General features: G+C 34.0%; 1 long non-coding RNA gene across 1 annotated transcript; it reads left to right on the plus strand.

Moving 5' to 3' along the window:
• Nucleotides 1-227: 227 nt before the first annotated feature.
• On the plus strand, nucleotides 228-6,867 carry LOC123284344 (uncharacterized). The gene is made up of 4 exons (XR_011502478.1): nucleotides 228-349; nucleotides 6,180-6,332; nucleotides 6,437-6,533; nucleotides 6,705-6,867. It is a non-coding gene; the product is annotated as an uncharacterized lncRNA (long non-coding RNA).
• Nucleotides 6,868-7,072: the final 205 nt, after the last annotated feature.

Here is a 7,072-nt window from a genome sequence, read left to right on the forward strand (position 1 = left end):
TGTCCTACATAGTCCAGAATTTTGGCTCTGGTCCTATAGCATCAGTTGCTCATAAAATCTATTTTGTCATGCAACTCTCAGTGACAGTTTCTCCAGTTATTTTAATTAAATCTCTTCCTCTGCAGTTTGACTCTTATTCTTTTACCTTATATGAGAGAACTACAGGGGATTGCCCCTGATCGTTTACCATGTCTGGGAACATTGCTGATCTCTACTAATTTAAATCAACTTCCAGAGCTAAGAAAATGCTACCTGGGAAGAGTTGAAACCTAGTGGTCCATTATAAAGTTTCAATTTAAAAGCAGAGACACCAAAGGATTAAAACAACTTGAAACAATGGAAAAAGCAGGTAAATAGAAATTTAGACTTAATGGGTTAAGACAAATTCTTAAAATAACAAAGGTTTATTACTTTGTATAAAGATCATCAGCAATACTTAGTACATTGGCAACCAAACTAATTTTAAAGACTTCTTTTCCTTAAACTGTTACATTTTAACTCTCTAGTTTAGTATGTGATTAGATTGGGCAAATACAAATATCTGAACATGAAAACTCTTAAGCGTTTTATACTTAGGAAAATTTGTATATAAGATATCCTTGGATGTTGACTTTTGCTTTTGGTTTATATTTTGGTGTGTGGGAGTGGGCAAGAAGGGAAGTGGTGCTCACGAATTTGCCAGTCTCATTTTCTTTATTGTCAATTCACTGTTTTATATATTTATTGATGATAATCAGTTCAGCCACAGAAATAAAATAAAAAGCCATTTTTGTATTCAAAGAAGAACCATACAGTAATGGTGAAAATAGCTGAAAAAGTGGAACAGATATAATGTACACTGTGACATGGTATAATGGAGGAAAGGATAGTGATAAACTAGCTCTGGAAAAAATAGGTCAGCCCCCAATAGATTCTCTTGTAGTCTCAATGGACAAATTGGAAAGGAAAGTAATAAATTCCATAGTTAATTCTATTAGAATCTAAAAGAAGGTGGGGTGGGAGCAGTGTTGAGACACAAACACAAGACACACAGGCTCAAAAATGCTGGTCCATTTTATTTCCAAGCAAGAGAGTCTAAAGGTTTTAGGGATGACATTTGTGTGCCTTCACTAGCTCTTAATCTGTATCGGAACATCTGAAGGTCAGGAACAGTAAGGAGAGTGTAAACAGAAATTTCTGGGAAATGAGTGAGCAATTAAGAGACCTCAGCAACAATTTAAGTGAGAAATGATGAAAGCCAATGCTAGTGGTGAAAGTTTAGATGAGGAAAAGAAAGACTTGAAATGAAAAAACATATATATCAATAGCTCCAGGTTTCAGATAAAATTATTTGATGAAGAGGGAGATGTCTAGGAACTCCAAATTCCTGTCTTGGGTAATATTAGAAGCAAAGGGAGAGATGAGTTTGGAGGAGATACATTGAGTTGGAGATGCCTGTGTGAAACCTGAATGCCAACTGTTTTCGTCCATTTGGGTTGCTATAACAAAAATGCCATAGACTGGGTGGCTTAAATAGCAATTTATTTCTCACAGTTCTGCAGGCTGGAAAGTCCGAGATCAAGGCACTTCAGATTCAGTGCCTGTGAGAGCCCACTTCCTGGTTCACAGATGGCAATCTTCTGGCTGGAACCTCACATGGTGGAAGGGGTGGAGAGCTCTCTGGGGTCTAATCCCATTTATGAGGGCTCCACTTTCATAATCTAATCACATCCCAAAGGTCATGCTTCCTAATAACATCACATTGGTAGTTAATTTTCAACATAAGAATTTGGAGAGGGACAGAAACATTCAGTCTCATAGCACCAACCTAAGGTAGGTATTCAGCACTAAAAAGTGACTTACACAGTTTCTGATGGATCTCATGCCATCTACCTGTAATTAAAAAGCTACACCTTAATTTATGAATATAAACAAACTAAGAAAAACAGCTGTAAAAATGGACACCAATCTGAGCAAAACTTTCATTGAGACAAAAGAGGAAAAATTTTAAAAAGAATTATAATAATTATTTTCAGAGATATTTGATTAATGCACTGGATATAAGGAAAATAATTTCAGGATCCATGGTAAGAATTTTTTAAAAAAATATAAAGACAAAATGTATTTTGTGAATTGGAAAACATCATAAATAGAGAATAATGAAATAAATAATCCTAAAAGGTGAAATTAAACAGAAGAAGAAATACTGGAATTGTACTTGAATGAAAGATAAAAGAGAAAGAAATTTTAAAAGAAAAGAAAGCAAGCATGAAATTTAGAGCCAAATAATCTGTTATTTACGTACTTTTAAGAAAGAAAGAATGAATCAGGTGGAAGACAGCCAATAATCAAAGAAATAAGAGATGAAAACATTATACAATAGCAAACAAACAAACAAAACAAAAAATGACTTGCTTTTTAGTTGCTGGGGAGGATTAACAATGAAAATAGCTATACTAGACATTTACTAATAATATCTCTTTATTTTTCAGATAAAATAGGGGTTTCAGATAAACTAAGAAAAAAATTTCTACAAAACCCGACGTAGTAAACAAAAAAATAAGCAATAAACAAATATAAAAAAAGACTGAGATCCAGACTGGCTTCAGGTATCTGATATGGTAACAAAAGTTTGGATGACACGGAGCAATACTTGTAGACTTTTGAGTCTCTTGATTTCTATACCCAGAAAAACTATCTTCCATTTGTGAAGTTGATTTTTTAAAAAAAGGTACAGTGGGTCCTCATTTGGGGATTCTGTGAATTTGCCTAGTCACTGAAATTTATTTGTAACCCTGAAATCAATACTCACGGTTCCTTCCTAGTCATTCAGGGACATCCACACGTGCAGAGCAGCAAAAAAAAATCAAGTTTCCCAGCTGAAGTCAAATAAGGTAACATTCTACCTTTTTGTTTCAGCTCTCATACTGTAAACGAGTGTCCTTTTTATGGTCTATTTAGTGCCATGTTTTTCACATTTTTGTGCTTTTTGTTAGTTATTTTGCTGTTTTAAATAATTCTCAAGTGTAGTGTTGAAGTGCTGTCTATTGTTCCTAAGTGGAAGAAATCTCTGGTGTGCCTTATGAGAAAACAGATGTGTTAGATAAGCACATTCGGGTATGAGTTATATCACTGTTGTTAAGTTCAATGTTAATAAATCAACAATACATACAGATGTCTTTAACAATAAAACAGGTGTCTTTAAACTGAAATACATAGGTTTATGTATTGATAGGGTCATGGAAATGTGACTTGAGGCTTGCATGAACCTAATTCTGCATTTCCCTTAGGGGTAATGATTCAATATTCGGAAATCTGTATTTGCAGCAACTTTATAAAACATAAATACTGCAAATAAACAAGAATTGTTTGTATTTGTGGACATAAAGGATTAGCCATCTCTGAGAAGATATCTAGATAACAAACAATAGTCAATAAGAAGAAACAACGTTACTGAATCTCGCAAACGTTACACAACAGAAGCCAGACAAAAAAGAATACATACAGTATGAAGCCATTTATACAGTGTTCAAAATCAAGTAACAGTACACTGTAGCGGTAAAAGTCAGGATAGTGGTTGCCATCGTGGGGGACATGTGACCACAGAGGGCACAAGAAGAGCTTCTCAGATGTGGTAATGCTCTGAGATTGATCTGGGTGCTTGTTACACAGGTATGTTCAGTTTCTGAAAATTCACTGAGATATACAGTCAAGATTTGTGTTCTTTTCACTGTGTTATACGTAAATTTAAAAAGTTGAAAAAACTGAATATGAGGCAGAAGTGAAAAGGAGTGAACTAGAGCTATATATATTGTCATAACTGAATGTCACCAAGTATTAACACAATTAAAAAAATTGATTATAACGTGTGATACCATTTATATAAAATTTTTAAAATAGTCAAAATGCTATATATTGTTTAAAGATAAATATATATAAGTTAAAATTATGAGAGAATGCATGCAAATGATAAACATGAAATTCAGGAGAGTAGATAATTTTGAGAGAAGAGAAAATTAAGCCAAAGTATTTAGAGGTTTTCAATTACATTGTAATGTAATACTGTATTTCTTAAGGGGGATGGTGGGTACATAGATGATCCATTAATCTATCCACATCTTGTAAACATTTCATACTTCAGATGAAATGTTTAATTACATTAAAAAGGTACACACTGAAATAAATCTTATGGGAAATTCCTGATTATTTCATCAAATGTAGGCAGCTCAAATATATGAAACTTATTACTTAAAAGCAAGTTTAAACTTTTATATGACACTAAGGGAAAGCATTAAAATTGGGGTTAGATGCAGTTTCAAATAAAGAAAAACAACTGTTAAAATTCAGTTTTGTCAAAAGACGGAATGAATGCCCAGGTAGCAGTGGGTGGTCACCTCAAGAAATTTTCAGCCATACATACAATGCATACAATGCCCACTTCGTGGGCATTTAGTCATCATATGACTATTACTAGAATCCTGAAATTTTGTGATATAGTAGCAATGAACCTGTCAGAGTATTATTTACATATAAAGATTTGCCTGAGTCTTTTTCAATCTCAACATCTTCATTTATAAAACTGGTATTGCAAAGCATTTACCGCATGAGCAGGTAATGAGGATTAACTAACAAAGAACAAAAATACCAAAGTTTAAAAATGCTACATGAATTCTAAAGAATGATTTAAAATATTTGTCAACAATAGGAGTTTCTTTATATTTGTCCAACATTATATAATTATATGATTTGATATAATAAGAGAGACTGAATATGTTTGCTTTTGTGTTTGGTTTTTGTTATTGTTGCTGTCAGTAACGATGCCAGATAAAACAAGAAATAGCTCTTAATTCCTGGTAGGAACAGTGAATTCATGTTTCCCTTACAGAGCTTCCATAGAATCCACTCACTCTTCTATGACAATGGTAAAAAGGGTTAGAAGGATTCCTTTCCCCTCCCCAAACTTTTTCTTTTTTTTTAAACTGACTACTGCCTTAGGAAGGATGCTAGACTAAAGGGATCATTAATATGATTCAGAGTGGCAAATCTTTTGCTTTCATCCTCAGATAAACTGGCATTCTTTGAAATATGACCTCTAGCCTGGTGTTCTTGGGGACATGCAGTAAACTGTAGACAGACCTGGGATAATGACAACTCTTATTCATGAAGTTGTCGTGCCAATTATCTCTTCTTTTGTGGTTTAGCTAGTTATTTATCAGGTAACTCTCTGCCACTTCCACTACTCAATTCTACATGTTAATTTTTGTAACATTAATAGGTGCCACCTACATAGAAAAATGACAGTGATATTTCAAAAAGAATCAGCACATAAAGTAAAAGGTTTTTTTTTAAAGCTTTTCTTGGCCTAACATGCTTTATGTTCCCCATTTGCTTCTGGCTATTAAAATGTTACACAAAACAGCAGACTAAATAAGACAGATTTCCAAGGAGCTGAGCTATAAATTTCTTGGCATATTATTTGATGAAGGTAAATAGTGTCATTTTCTACTTTATTAACTTTGTGTGATATGCACTCTGATCTTAAAAAATTTATTATATTTGGAAGAGAGAGGAGATAACTTGTTCAGAATCCCCTCTATCCATAATTTATTGGGCCTGTTATGACAGCTAGGCACCTCCAACTCGGATCTGTTAATGTTATCTAGTTTTTGGCTAATGGGATATATTTTGGTTTTTCTTTATCTAAAAATGTGACAAAACAAGACTAAGAGATGTCTTCTCGAAGGGCAATGGGATTTATGAATCATCAAGCAGGTAAATCAGTTTTCTTTTTTTTGGAGCAACAATCCATTTCTATTTAAAAGATATGTCATTATCCTAGTTCTGTCATAGTTTTTCTTCTTATTGTAACTTCCGTCATTTTGAAGCAATATGTGTGAAGCTGACCTTGACATTGTTCATCCTGGCTGTGCTTTGCCACAACTTTATCTTCATTTCCTCCCAAGCAGCCTCAGTAAGTAGATTGTGATTAACTGGGCAGCAGCATAATTTTCAGCTCATATTTTTTTGAACCTAAGCAGACAATTTACCTCGTATGTCCCTGGGAAATATTAAACAGGGTGCCTATTAATATTAGTGAATACGTGTAGCATTTTTCCTTTATAAGGACTGAGTATCTATTTTCTATGAGGAGAGAGAATTTCTCTAGATCAGTGGTCCTCATCATTTATTATTTTCTGCAGAGACACACTTGACAGATGATGCTCTCATGACCAACACGCTCTCATGAAGTTACACTGGAGGACTTTCTGTCCCCCATGGAGTTCACCCTTTCCCACTTATTCATGAACGCCCAACTAAATGGCAGTGAACTACTATTCTAGGAATAACTACAAGTAAGTTTATTTAAACATTTTTTTGTTAAGGTAAAGTATTTGGGAAAAGCAATGCTTTAAGTATTATTAGTAACAAATCAGTTAACATGCCTCTCTCTCACCAGCGTGGCACCCCAGTCTCTTGATCATGGTTGAGAATTGCAGCTCTAGATGATATCTAAGACCATAGACCTGAACTCGACACTGAAAACTCAGGAACTGGTAAAATAGCTATCTTTGCATACCTCTTTTATAGAATATGCTCTTATGAAATTGGTATAGGTTCATGTTAGACAGACGGGGAAAAGAAAAGTCCAGTTCCTAGACTTCTTGGTGACACCACTAAAGAAATGAAAGAATGCTGATACTTATTATGCTCTTGTTTTTGTTTAGGACTTTAACCCTGAAAATGAAAGAATGAGGATCTTATCAGCCTTGAGGAGTCTAAGGATGCTATGGGCTTGATTACTAAAAATAAACAAAAGCAACAAAAAGTTAAGTTCTCCATTACTACAAAATCCTGATTACAAGAGGAATTATCTGCCTGATATCTCAGGTGAAGTATGCTTTTAAGTATTTGCTGAATTACTAAGTACTGTGTCAAATTAAAGTTCTTTGACGTTCTCCACTATGTCCTCTAACTATAAGTTGGAAAGAAAGGCCATTTAAAGCAAATCTTTGCATTCTGTTAAATACACAAAAGAAATATGAGCCAGAGACAGTAAATCTAAAGAGGAGAGAAGGGATTCTGAACATCAAAC

Source organism: Equus asinus, chromosome 3, assembly GCF_041296235.1.
Source record: "Equus asinus isolate D_3611 breed Donkey chromosome 3, EquAss-T2T_v2, whole genome shotgun sequence".
NCBI classification, from domain to species: Eukaryota; Metazoa; Chordata; class Mammalia; order Perissodactyla; family Equidae; genus Equus; species Equus asinus.